Source organism: Mauremys reevesii, linkage group 1 (genome assembly GCF_016161935.1).
Source record: "Mauremys reevesii isolate NIE-2019 linkage group 1, ASM1616193v1, whole genome shotgun sequence".
NCBI lineage: Eukaryota > Metazoa > Chordata > Testudines > Geoemydidae > Mauremys > Mauremys reevesii.
In genome coordinates this window covers 97367806-97382922 of record NC_052623.1, presented here as the reverse complement: position 1 = coordinate 97382922, position 15117 = coordinate 97367806, and the positions used below count along the sequence as shown (strand labels likewise).

Below are 15117 nucleotides of genomic sequence, written 5' to 3'. Positions count from 1 at the left end.
TGAAAGCTCCTCAACAATAAATCAAGGAATTGGTATGACCTGGTAGGTAGGATATTAGGTTATGTATAACATGCTTTCTAACTTAGAATCATAGAAATGTAGGGCTAGACGGTATGTTCCAAACTTAATTAGCCTTGCAGTTAGAAAGTTTTTCCTAATATCTAACAAATCTCTCACTGCTGATTAAGCCCGTTACTTATTGTTCCACCCTCAGTGAACATGGAGGACAATTGGTCATTGTCCTCTTAACCACCCTTAACATATGAAGAATAATCAAGTCTGATCTCAGAAAGCAACCATCATAAATACGTGATCTATGTAAGGTGAACTGAACATGCTGCAAGAACCCACTTCCTGGAAGGATTGATTCAGAAATTAAGGCCAGAAGGGACCATTATGATTATCTATTCTGACCTCTTGTCTAGCACCGGCCAAAGAACTTCCCCAAAATAATTGCTAGATCAGATCTTCTAGAAAATCACCAGTGATGAAGAATCCACCACAACCTGTGGTCAGTTGTTCCAGTGATTATTTACCCTGGCGAGCCGCGTGCCAAAGGTTGCCAATCCCTGATCACATGTGTCTGATGAATTGGGTATTCAGCCACAAAAGCTCATGCTCCAATACTTCTGTTAGTCTATAAGGTGCCACAGGACTCTTGATTGCATTTTACAGATCCAGACTAACACAGCTACCTCTCTGATGCTTGATCTACAATGACTCCTAAGTGCTTCTTTGAGACACTGCTTTCCAAGGAATCTCCCAGCCTGTAGGTATAGCATGATTTCTTTGTTCCCAGATATATTACTCTGCATTTGCTATATTAAAAAATAAAAAAAAATCTAGGGTTATGACCATTTAGTCAAGTGATCAGTAACCTGCCCTACTCATTTACTACCCATCTAGCTTTGTATCATCTACCAACCTGATCAGCTTTGTGATGACTGTGATCATCTAGATGGTTATTAAAAATATTAACTAGTGTTCGACCTAGAATCGAATCCTGGAGGACCCTGTTAAAATGGCCCATTCATTGAGATCTCCCTATTAACAACTACATTTTGAGATCTATCAGTGAGCTAGTATTTAACCCATCTCATATGTGTTCTGTTTCTTTTATTTTAAAACCAAAAGTGTCATATGGTTCTAAGGGTACGTCCATACTACCCGCCCGGGTCGGCGGGTAGCGATCGACTTCTCAGAGTTCGATATATCGCGTCTCATCTAGACGCGATATATCAAACTCCGAACGTGCTCCCGTCGACTCCGGAACTCCACCACCGCAAACGGCAGTGGTGGAGTCGACGGGGGAGCCGCGGACTTCGATCCCATGCCGTCAGGACGGGTAAGTAGTTCGAACTAAGGTAGTTCGAGTTCAGCTATGCTATTCGCATAGCTGAACTTGCGTTCCTTAGTTCGAACCCCCCGCCCCAGTGTAGACCAGGCCTTAGTTAAGTGCCTCGAAGAAACCCACGTATACTATAACAGTTTTCTTTATCAACCAGACCTGTGATTTTGCCCAAAACCACCACCACACAGATTTGTTTGACAAGACCTGCTTTCCATGAAACTGCACTGACTAGTATTAATGATATTTTTACTCTAATTTATTGTTGAGCAAGTTGCAAGTTAATGGTTCCATTATTTTACCAAGGATCAACGTCAGGCTAATCGGTCCATAGTTCTCTAGGTCATCCCTTTTAAATATTGAACTACATTGGCAGTACTCCAATCCTTTGGAGTTTCCCCAGTTTTCCAAAGATTTGTTAAAAATTAATGGTAGGTTTCAGAGTAGCAGCCGTGTTAGTCTGTATCCACAAAAAACAGGAGTACTTGTGGCACCTTAGAGACTAACAAATTTATTTGAGCATAAGCTTTTGTGGACTACAGCCCACTTCATCAGATACATGGAATGGAACATATAGCAAGGAGATATATATACATACAGAGAACATGAAAATCTTATAGCTCATCTTAATTAGCCTCTTGGAGTGGGTAGGACAACCCCCACCTTTTCATGTTCTCTGTATGTATATACATCTCCTTGCTATATATTCCATTCTATGCGTCCGATGAAGGGGGCTGTAGCCCATGAAAGCTTATGCTGAAATAAATTTGTTAGTTGCTAAGCTGCCACAAGTACTCCTGTTCTTTTTTTAAAAAATTGATATTTGTGGTTCAGATTGCTCCTCAGGTAGTTCCTTTCTTATCTTATCTGGATTAATTGATCTGAAAATGTTTAATTTTAGCAGTTAGCACCTCACATCCTCCTTTGTCAGCATCCGCATCATATGGGATGAATAATTGTCTCTGCTTTGTTCCAAATACAGAACAAATATCTATTGAACGTTTCTGCCTTTTCTGCATCACTACTTACAATTTTACCATCTGCATCTCGCAATGGACCCATACCTGATTTGGATTTTTTGAATATTTTTAAAACGTCTTCCTATTGCAGAGGTCAGCAACCTCTGGCACGCAGCTCACCAGGGTAAGCACCCTGGCGGGCCGGGCCAGTTTGTTTACCTGCTGCGTCGGCAGGTTTGGCCAATCGCAGCTCCCACTGGCTGTGGTTCACCGTCCCAGGCCAATGGGGGCGATGGGAAGCCACAGCCAGCACATCCCTTGGCCCGCGAGGCTCGCCACCCCCATTGGCCTGGGATGGCAAACCGCAGCCAGTGGGAGCCGCGATTGGCCGAACCTGTGGATGCCGCAGGTAAACAAATCGGCCTGGCCCACCAGGGTGCTTACCCTGGCAAGCCATGTGCCAGAGGTTGCCGACCCGTCCTATTGTCTTTAAACGTATTGGCCACTGATATTTCATTGATAATGTAAGCTAAAGGAATCAACCACCTACTTTCAAGTTTTTTTTTTTTAATAAAACATTGCCATGTACTCCCTCCTTCCCCACATCCTTTGTTTTATCATCACTTCCAGATCTCCTTTGAACCAGGATGGCTTTTTTCCCCAGACTAACTTTTTTTCCATGTATGTGGAATTGTAGCTTTCTTGTCATCCCATACAATTTGTTAGAGAACAATGTCCCACTGTTAACACTTCCCCTTTAAATTATGCTCACAATTGCTTTCAGCTTTGGAAAATTGGCTCCTTTAAAGTTCCAAATATACATGTTACTGCTTGGTTCCATATTTCCCTTTTCATTAAGGAAATGAAAGCATGATCACTGGTACCTAAGCAGCTGCTAATTTTTAGGTCAGTGATTAACTCTTCATTGTTTGTCAGAATGAGGTCCAGTATTGAGTTACCCCACATTGGGTGCAGGATTTTTAACAAAGTTCAAAGTTCCTAGTAGCAAGGAGCTCCACAGTCTAGTTAGACACAGTGTGAAATTTTTCTTAACACTTTGGAGTCTGCCACCTTTCTATCTGAATTTGAATATTCAAATATTTCAGTTAATATTAAAAAGTATAATCAAGTCTCCCCATGTAAGGCTGATGAGCAGGCCCTGAACACTGAATGGAAGCCAGGAAACATTTTTGAGAAGTCCACACATACTATACAACTGTCCCAAAGCATATGTATTAGCTTCCAAGAGGAAGCCCTCTGCTTGAAGAATGGAGAATACTTACATTTATCTAGTGGTTCTTCAACATGTGTGACCGTATGTGGAATACAGATAGGACAAGTATGTACTCCATGCACAAGAGATTTCTAGCATCTAGTGTCCATTGGTAAAAGGGACAGTATAGACAAATACTGCTTTTGTTCCAGTTCCTCTTCTGAATCAGAGGGGAAGGAAGGCAGGTAGTGAAATACAGATAGGGACCACACTTCTTGCAGAACCTTCAGTTACAGGTAGTTAACCTCCACTTTTTTCTTCAAGTGCTAGTCCTCTCCCTCCCCACCACATATTCCACATATGGGTGAATGGTAAATAGGATGCAGTAGGTATAGGTGTCTTCAATACTGTTGTCCCAACAACCTGCATCTGCAGAAAAGGCCTGGCCTAAAGGCATATGTTTTGTGAACGTATGGATGGAGCTTCAAGTAGCTGCCTTATACATGTCCAGTATAGATACTTATCAAAAACAGGCTGTTGAAATTGCTTGTGCTCTCATGGAGTGGGCCCTCACCCTGACCAAAGGAGGACAACATCCCAAAGGATAACAGAGACTGATGCACTGCTGGGTATCCACTTAATGCTTGTCCTCATGATACCTCTATTATAGCAGGAAATGACATTGAGGTTTTCCTAATGGATTTCATTCTTTGCAGCTAGAATGCCAAAACCAGTCTAGCATTGAGAGAGTGTAGTCTTCTCTCCTCATTGGAAGTATGAGGATTTGGAAAGAATACGAGTAAATGGATTGATTTATGTGAATCCCTCAAATTACCTTGTGGATGAATTTTGAGTGGAAACAAAGGTCACCTATCTCCTTATGAAATGTGGCCAATGTGATTGCTAAGGCAGCAACATTTATGGGAAGCTGGGCAGAACATGTAGTCAGTGGTTCAAAGAATAGTTTGGCAAGTACTGATAGTATGAGGGTGCGGTCCCATTACAGTATAGGTTTCACACCAATGGGATGGTTCTGACAAGACCTTTCAGGAATCAAATCATTGTTGTGTGAGTATAAATAGAATTCCTACTGGAGGATGGAAGGTACCGTTTGTAGCCAGCTAATGGAAAGCTCTAGCTTCTTGAGGGACAAGAGTTAGTTTAAAAACAGCAGATACACCTGCTGGTTCTGGGGATGACTGGTTCTATCATGTCTGGGTAGAGAAATACCACCATTTAGCCAGATAGCTTTTCTTTTGGTGGAGACTTTTCTGCTGTGATTAAGAATAGTTTGAAAGGCTTACAAACATGAATGCTGTAGGTCTGACGCTCATCCAAATACCAGGTCATGAGGTGAAGAGGGTCCAGTTTGGGAATGTTTGTAAGATGTCTAGGAGTGTATGAGGAGTACTATGGACCTCCTTGAAGGAGCTCTGGGGCTCAGTCACCACCCTCTGCAAATGCACCTGTTACTGCCTATGGTCATTGGGCAGGAATGGTGATCATGGAACCATTCCCTCATCAGGTGAGGAGGATCACACCTCCATCAGAACCATTAATACCAGTGGTTCCAGTGTGATTTCTTCCTCTGCATACTTTGACAGAGCTGGCTGGTGTCAGATAGAAGAGGGCCAGTGTGATTCCTGCATGGATCCAGAGTGTCTAGCATAAGGATTCCAGAGACCTCAGTAGGGACAATATGAAGGGTTGATCAGTTGGGGAAGGTCCCAAGGCATTGGGTACCATTGGTCTCCTGGGCAATTGTATCTGGGAGGAGGATGGCTACAAGACCTTCTAGACAGTCTGTCTGGGTTGGCCTTCATATGAGGAAGAAGAGGCTCATCTAGAACATGGGGCTTGGCCAGTGAGAAGATATGTTCATAGTCTACTGGTGGAAGAAAGTTTCAATCTGTAGATGCAGTAAGCAGAAAAAGGGGGATGCATCTCTTCTATAGATGCTTTCTTCCCATGTTGAAACATCTGAAGAGGACTGGGCCAAACAGGAGAGATGGCTTCCGACACAGAGGTTCTGACTCAGGCCAGGCTGAGAAAAGAAAGAACTGGAGAGGTGTCTGTCTGCACCACCTCTTATATTCTTGTTACAGTGTATGAGGGAAGTAACTTGCAAGCACAGACCAAGAGACACTTAGCTACAAATCCTCTGGCCTCAGGTACATGAAGTGCATGCATACCCACACATAGAATACACATACTTACCAGCACTCAAAGAAGAACCTGCTGCTACTACTATATTCCACTGGTATCCCACTGTTCAGTTACATGGTCTATTATTTCTTTTGTATAAGGCGATAGTATAGTTCAAAAGAATTTTTCCACTTTTTTCTCTTCCCCATAGAGTTTTTTCTTCCAAGACCTCGAACAGCATTCAGACTGCATGCTATTTGGTACAGTTCATTAGCTCTACATCAACTAGGATGGATATGTGGGCAATTTAGAGTTAGAATGAATAATTTATTTGGTATATCATTTTGTGAAGACCCATTACTCTACTAATTAAACTTCAAAATGTAAATATAGTCAGTTCTGCCAATATTTACTACATAGATCTTGAGGAGATAAATACATTTCAACCTCAATTATCCAAGCCTCAACTACTCAATGCTCCCTTTAATCTGAAACAGTCATGTCACACAAGATCTATTACGGAAAATTCCCTTGATTTTCTGATTTTATTCAGCATCCCACATGACATCCAGATGCTCTGTTCTTCATTAAGAATGAGCTGCTCATTTTGGGGAAAGGATGAATTTTTAAAAACCTAATTGGGAAAGAATTGAGCTATCAATTTCTAAAAATGGGTTACCCAAAATAAGATTTCTAAAGCTTATCTGCAACAAAGAAATAAGCTTATTGACAGCCATGATCCGATCAGACAGCAAGCAAACTTTGCACCTATTACCATGATTTGCTGAATGACAAATCAATTAAGCAAGGATGATTGGTTCTCAACCCGTGACTTGTGGGCCACTTGTGGCACAATCAGCACATAGCTGCAGTTCATGTGACATCCTCAGGGACATATAGGTATATATATTTTGTGGATGTGGCCCACATAACAGAGAACTCCAGGTGTGGCCCACAATGGTAAATAGGTTGAGAACCACTGGGATAAATGATGTGATCTTACCAATTACATAGGGCCTTACATGTAGGAAGACTCGCCCTGAGCATCAAGTAAATATATTTAAAATATAGCAAAGGATTAAGGTATATAACAATAGATGTGCAAGGACATCCTATCGCATTCCCCTTGTTTGGGGAGCCACTCTCATAATATGGAGCAGGAGAGCTCTTACTGCAGTAGGATGGGAGAGAACAGGAATTTTGCTGCAATGTTTACTCCTCGTTTGTGGCTGTTCTTAACATTTCTGCCAGCAAGATTATTGGCTACCGTCTTGTCAAAAAGAGAGAGACACACAGTTAATTTTAAAATGTCAAGTTAGTATACACAGAACTGTTCTTTCAATATTTGCACAGTTCTACTTTGCAGAAACAAGTCTACCGTAACATAATATCACAGCAGTGACACTAGCTGTGTTTGCCAAAGTAGACAGGATGGCCAAAAAAAGTACAATAAGATGTTTGTTTCAACCTTCATTTTACTGGCTGGCTCAATGGCTGGCTGCAAAGAGTTCTTGGCTTGTGCAGTATGGCAAATTCCTTCCTTTCCTTAGAAAGAGCAGCTCTCTAGCCTAAACCATGCTTGTATAAATTTCCTATGTGTGTCATGTCACTAGAGAGCCAACTGGCTACAGCTGGGGGCAAAACAACAGATGTACCTCCCAGGTGAAGAAGAAAAACCTTCCTTATGCAAAATTAATAATTAATGGCACATTGATGTTACCCTCAATCCAACTGGAGACAATTACAGATGGTGAAAAAACCCCTTCCCATCCATATCTTTCTTCACTTTCCTCAGAGAAGCCTGAGCAATCTATCCCAAAGCCTGCAAGTCTCCACAGTCAGACCTACAGATGGTGTAAGAAGACACCAAGACTTTTTAGTTCTGGAGAATCAACTCAGTTGTTCCCACTTCTCTACTGAACCTCTGATCCCCCACAAAACCACTCAGCTCTTCAGGCATCATAATCCCCAAACCATCTAACATGGTTAGAAGAAGCATATCCTGCTTTGATCAGAACTCTTCTAAAGCCTGCCTCCTGCCCTTTACCTTCCTCATTATTAACTACACCTGCATGGCTTCCTCTAGGTTGGACACTTCTGCCAGGTGTTGCTATGCCGAGCTGATTATATCCCCATCTCTGGGGCAGACATTAACTCCTTGCTGCCATAGACCACTCTGACATTTCTCTACTCCATCATATTTCCCAAGTCTATTGCACCATTACATAGGTTCAAGTATTAATAGTTGACCTCAACTTCTGCAGCATAATAGACTTCTGACATTCCTAATTTGTGACTGAATGATTTCCAAACATTTTCTTGAAAGCACCAAAATGTATTTTTTCTTTGTAGTTTGGTTTTGATCATTACAGTTTCTAGTATCTTGGTCTCCCCACTTTGGAGAGATGACATTACCACACACCCCTCCCCTCCCCCCACACATAAAGCAATGACTCCAATTTCCACATGTAAGCACAGCAACTACATATTTATACTTGTATCTCCAAATTGCCCAGTGTAGCTCAAATTTTGGCCCCCAAAAGCAAACAGGCACCCTCAACAAGGGATTTAAGAGGCAATGCCTAGGATAAACTCCTCAAACCCCTGGAGTGTTCATCCACACTAGTCTTCATAAGTGTAACAACTCAAGTTAATTGGCAGTCGATTAACTGAAAGCAGTTATTAGTGTAGATGTACTCTAAATGCTTGATAGTTAACTAAGTATAATAGATTTTATATCCTGATATTAGATAAAATATTACATTCTACAAGTTATATTTAAATTAGTTTATTTAGAAAGTTGATCCACACACAATAATATATCCAATAAATAAAAGTCACTGGTATGGTATATTGCTAAGCCATATATTTCAAGGACACCATACCAGATTTTAATGTTATTCCATCAGCCAAAGCGGAGACCATATTTACAGCAACTATCAAAGTAGGGGAGCTCCACATTACCAATGTTTATAAAGCCCCTAGCACAAGATGGTCAAAACTAGTGCTACCCAGCACTCCTATTCCGTGTATCTATGCAGGTGATTTTAATAGTCACCACACTATGTGGGGCTAGAAAACAAATGAAACCAATGGTGAAGATCACTGCACAAGACTTACAACTAGTCTATGAACTAAAACAATAAACATTCCATTCAAGCCGCTTGCAACATGGGTACAATCCAGACCTAACACTTGTGTCTAAAGACCAAAGTGGTAACACTCTTCATAACATGTCAAGTACTGTCGGTATTTCCAAACAGCCAGCACAGACCTATAATGATCTACGTAGGTATCAAAATTCCTGTGTTCTTTCCAAAACAGGTACCACAATGGAATTTTGCTTAAGCTGATTGGGATGCCTACAAACAGACTGTTGAGAAAACTGTTGCAAGGACTCCAGTGAGACCAGAATGCTATCGATGGTTAACAGGGCTCCTGAAAGTAGTACGAAAGAAGAACATTCCCCCAGGCTTCTGGAAAAAGCCCACTCCCTGCTGGAAAAGAGATGTGCAGGAGTTGCTCTGGCAATACAATCAGACCAGGAGCTCATATACCACAAAAGCCCTGCTATACTCCTTTGACACAGCAAGACACCTCAGCAAGACACTGGCTTGATTATGCGCAAAACCTTGATTTTACACATTCAAGTCATCAAGCCTGGACACTACAACAATGTCTTGGGGCCTTCCACTGTCAGCACTGAGGAAGTAAGAGGCCTTCCCTTTTTTCATCATGACAAGTCTGCAGGCCCTGATGGTATTCCACCGGAATTCCTTCACCATCTTGGCCCCAAAGGACTCCAATGGCTAGCAACATTGTACTCCGCTACCTTAAGGACAGTACTGATCCCTGAAATATGGCGTAAGGCAATGGTAATTGCCATACCAAAGCCTGGAAAGCCCCCGATGAAGCAGGAAGCTATAGCCCAATTTCTGTACTATGTACCATTTATAAACTTCTTGACCGTATTGACCCCAAAAGAATATGGCCTCTTACCGAGCCAATTATCCTTATCAAACAGGCAGGCTTCTGGCAAAAACGGAGTTGTTGTGACCAAGTTCTGACACTCAGCTTACACTGTGACTGGTTATCAAAAAAAAATTAAAAAACGGGCACAGTATTTGTTGACCTGTCATCTGCATATGATACTGTATGGATTAAGGGCCCGATGCTGAAACTTGCTGAAATTATACCTTGCTACCAAACACTTTGCCTGCAGTGGATCATGCTGAGTAACAGCCAAGTACACCTGTAGGCATCTATCAAAGAAGGCTACCACAAGGCTCTGTACTTGAACCAACCCTTTTTAATGTTTACATAAGTGACATGCCACCAACGAAATCACGAAAATTTGGATATGCAGATGATCTTGCCATGACAATCCAAGCAGACCTCCATGACACTGACATTGAGAAAGCATTAACTTTTTCAGGACTATGATCAGAAGGAGGCTTGGAAAGCATATTGAGCTAAACAAGACTTAAATAAGCACCTTGTGCCACATCCCATGCAGAGGTTCCTAGGTATGGCCTTCCACAGTCATTTTGGTCAACTCTGAACCAAATTTGAACCAGCCTTGGAAAATGCTGCTATCTAAAGCACAAATGGAAAACTCAAGGACTCCCCGGTGTGCAAGTGTGGTTCCCCATGACAGACCAAACATATCACTAACTACGCCCCAATTTATAAATATGAAGGAGGCATTACTGCAATAAACTCGGCTACTCCTGATGTAGCCATTTGGCTCGATCAACTTCAAGTGAGGTTGTAGTTGCTGCTCTACACCAGCCATACAAAAGAAGAATTGAAAACCCTGGTACGGCCACCTTCATTTACAACCCTGATTTCAATCTCCCTCTTTTTGGGAAAGGTTATCAAGAAGGTGACAGCAAATTTTATCACCACTCACTCACTGACCATATTCAGCATCTTACATTCTTCTCGCTGGGGCATGGTAAAGGGACAATTCTAGTGGCACTAATAGATGATCTTCTGACCACAGACAGAATTCAAGCCTCAGTGTTTACAGATGTAAAAGTATCAACTTTCAGTCACAAGGTGCTTCAGACCTATTTACAGGGTATAGCAGGAGTGAATGATGCAGTAATGAGAAAATTTCCTCTCAGACAGCTGGCAGAATTGTGATGGGCAACTATTCCTCTTCCACAGAATTCTTGAGTCCCCTCTGCCAAAAACTGAGATTGACAACAGGGGATGATCACTCAATGATTGCCTGTTCTGTTTTTTCCTTCTGAAGCACCTGGCATTGGCCAGCCTCAGAAGACAGGATACTGGGCTAGATGGACCATTGGCCTGACCCAATGTGGCTGGTCTTCTATTATGTCCTGCAGAGATTACTAGGTCTCCTCATCTTTCAACATTATCTCAAGTCCCTTTGGAAAAATTGTGAGATGTTACAGGCTCAAGTGTCACCAAAACCAGAGGACCACGAGCTTTAAATCTCCATTTCAGCACATGCGGTCAATGCCCTGATACTACCTGAAATAAATACGCACAGCTTCCTGAAGCTCCTACAATTGTTGTTGACCTCTTACCAGATTGTTGTAAGGAAATCACAGCCTCTGTATCCCTGGGTGTTTTAAACCTCCATAGTCTGAACAGAGCCTGGGCACTGTCCCAATCATGGAGTCCCTAGGCACTCTTTTGGCATTCAGTCCCTCTATTCAACACTCCCTCCTGACAGTTGCAACCATACGGGTCAGCTGACCAGCCCCTGCAACCAGTGCCGATCCCTGAGAATCTCCCAAATCTTGCAAATTGCCTCTCCCAGAACTCGATCCCAAGGTCTGCGCTTTCTGGGTTACAGTTTAACTCTCTCAAGAGAGATGAGGCAGTTGGTACAAAGCGTCTTTGTGTGTCTTACATGTTACAACGCTGTTGCCCTTTACTTAAGTCACACATTCATACAAAAATAACCCCCAACACACATTGCTCCTCACACTAGTTCACCCTCCCCTTGGCAGTCCATCTGCATTCAGGTAAGCAGGGTCCCCTGAGCCTCTTGCAGCAACTTCCCTCTTAAGTTGGTGAAAATGGCTGAAAATTGACAACATAAAGGGCAGGAGATGCTCTATTTAACCGTCTGTTTTCTTGCCAGGGGGTGCCCTGAACAGACGGTCAGAGTCCTACCAAGGAACTTCCTTGCTAGGCAATCTCTTCCATGCTCAACCAATCACTCTGGGCAGGGCAAGTCTTTTGTCTAAGAAGCTTCCTTTTTAAATATAGGACTATCCAGCTTTAACACCCTCTATTGTTAGGTCTTCATCACTACCCCAATTGGAATTTCCATCCAACATCCATGCAAAGACGAGAGAATCATAGAAGTGAAGGACTGGAAGGGACCTTCAGAGGCTATCTAGTCCAGTCCCCTACACTGAGGTGGGACTAAGTATTATCTAGACTATCCCTGACACGTGTTTGTCTAACAACCTGTTAAAAACTTCCAGTGACAGATTCCACAACCTCCGTAGGTATTTGTTCCAGTGCTTAAATATCCTTACAGTTAGGAAGTTTCTTAATGTCTAACCTAAATCTCCCTTGACAAAAGGCTGCCCCTTCAAAATGGAATTTGCAGCTTGGTAAAGATACACACACAGTTCATAATCTTGCATAGAAATCTTTCCTTTTTACATTCTGAAGGATTTGCTGAGGTGCTTCTTTTTGATGCAGTTAATTGTTTGTGGGCCACTCAGTACACATCTGGATGAGCTTCCAGTGCAAGAATTCATAACACAAATACAGATTTCCCATAATCAAGCCACTGTTGCTATCCATGTAAAGAAACAGATTCTCTCACCGCCAACTGACCAGGAGATTGCACCTATTTCTCTGAGACAGTAACTGCCGCTGTAATCCAGTCCTTCTCCAGACTAAGACTATTGGAATGTACTCTCTCTGGGGCTGAAGTTGAAGGCCTTAATATCCCATTTATTCAGTGGGAAAAGCCACTGAGCACACACCCCACTGGCTCTCTGTACATTACAGCGCACAGATTAAGGTCCAGGCCTGATCTTTCTTTCAGGTCCTTCATGGGCTATGATCTGGACCTGGATATCTTGTAATCCTCTCTATGCACAACCCACCAGAACAATTGTTTAGTAGGATTGATGCTGCGTACAGGATGAAACTCTCCAAACCACATGCCATTCTCAGTAGGAAGGGGAAAGGAGGAGGCATGAAAACAAACTGACCTCAAGCCCAACCCTGTTCAGAGCCTGGACACCATGTTTTCGAGAAGCTTCCCCAAAATAATGAAAGCCGATAATCAAAATAAATGTAGCTGCCCCATGACAATCAAGAGTACAATATTTCATACCGTAAAGGAGTCTCAAATTTAATATGTTGTCTATTGTTCACTGTGATGGCTGTATTAAAAATGATTAGATAACCATACCAACTTTGTCCCCAATCCTGAGGCATTTGAGAGGAGACACCAAGCAAGACCTCACAGTGTCTTGTTATACCTATGGATGAAATTATTTAATGCATTTGATTTTCATGCTCCAGATCCCTCGCTGGCAGAAAAAGAAAACTCCACACTGCACAGAATACATTAAAGGCCTCAGATGATGGGCAATTACTTTGCCCTCTGGGGTGCCAATATTAGGAAAGTAACAATAATGGCAGTAATCAGATTTATATATTTTTATGGCCAGAGGTATCTATGATCACTGGATAGAGAGCCGTCAGGTTCAAAATGAGGGCAGAGTGGATTCTTATTTTTACCAAAGTGTGACCCACACCTATAGGAGAAAGACTGTTGCATTTCCATTGTATTTCCCAATTTGCAGGGTAAAACAGTCAGCCATGATAGACAGAATGGCCCACCTCTGATAATAAGTTCCAGAGATGTGGCAAAGATGGGAGTTTTCCCACCAGCTTTTGAGATGCAATTTAGTTTAGCATTATAAGAATTATCTGCCTACACAGTGTTACTATTTCTATTATTTAATTAATAGAGTTGCAACCTTATTTTTTCCATAAGATCATCTCTCTGATTCACAGCCTGGCAGTAGCAAACGTCAGGAATATCAAAATTAAGGCCAGATATTACAGCTAACATATTTCTATCAAGGGACATCATAGAACCAGGTAAATTATATTTTCCTAGATCATCTATCTAGTATAGACACCAGGGGCTCATTTTATGATTTTAATTATTCTGTTTAGCTATTACAGTTTAAAGTGTTTTGTGATAATCAGCAGAAATTAATTAGACATAAAACTATAAGATATTCATTTTCAAACACTTTATCTTAATTATATTGCAAATGCAGATATTAACAGATACACAGCAGTTTGTTTGGCTACCTCATTAAATGATTCTAAAGCACTCTCTAACACGCAGCAATAACTGTATACTGATATCTTAGCAATACCGTAAGTATGGACAATCCAGGAAAAGACATTAGAATTATGTAAAGTTAGTTTCAAGCACAATAGGCTACATACAGACAGGACAGTTCTCTACATCCCTCCACAACAAGGTTGTGAGGTGGCATTTGAGACACCTTTCATCAGTAAGGACAACAAAATGGCCCCCAAACTGAATGGATTAATAGAAAATGTGTTAATATCTATAATGTAACACATACACACTAAGGGTCAAAGTTAACACTGGAATAATTGCATTAACAATTATTATATTACATCAAGAATTAAGCTGGGCTAAAGTGCACATGTGTATTTTAAGAGTAATTAGTTTTAAAGCATCCTTATATATTTGAAATAGATTTAACTGACCAACCAGTGGTTTTGAGGATTTTTCTACACTGCTGCTGCAGACTAAACTGCTTTCATAGTATGCAAATCGCTCCCTAAATAACTCATCTCTGCAGTGTTGCTATTTTAAAAAACCTACACCAGAACCTAGTTTAATAATTGTGCCAACATCTATATTCATCAGTGCAGGAACCAGGACGAGAAAGATCAAAAGAGGCTCATATTTAAACTCACACCTCAGTATGAGCGTGGGTTTATTCTGGGAAGTTTGATTTAACTTCAAACAGAACATAGCAAAAGTGACCGTATAGTCCTTACATGCAGTTTTATAGTCCATGGTTGCCAAAATACAAGTGAAATATTAAGCCAATCCTCAAAATAGCACTTACATTTCCCCAGAAGTCTCAGGCCCAGCTTTTCAACAGCATAACTTTCCCTCTATCTCTCTCAAGAGAGTGAGCCAGCCTGTTTTTAAGATCAGCCTAATTAGGTTTAACCTGTTGCAGGTACTACAACAGGCAGGCCTAACTAGGCTCAAGTCATCCTAATCAGCTTCCAGATAAGAGTACCTCCCTCAGCTGTCTTCCAGCTAGTCCATGAAAAAACAAAACATAGGCTTCTGTCTGGTTCAGCTGGGTTTTCTCCAGGGGACCACTGGGAGGGGAATGGCAAAGCTGCAGTGTTTCCTTTGGGGGCAGTAAAAGACC

General features: G+C 41.7%; 1 long non-coding RNA gene across 10 annotated transcripts in view; it reads right to left on the bottom strand.

Moving 5' to 3' along the window:
• LOC120395764 overlaps nt 1–14847 on the bottom strand; it is a 169498-nt gene extending 154651 nt beyond the window's left edge. For all 10 annotated transcript variants that reach the window (XR_005592771.1, XR_005592773.1, XR_005592774.1 and 7 more), the window contains exon 1: nt 14800–14847. This is a non-coding gene — a long non-coding RNA (uncharacterized LOC120395764). The remainder of the gene's footprint in view (nt 1–14799) is intronic.
• Between the last annotated feature and the right edge of the window lie 270 nt (nt 14848–15117).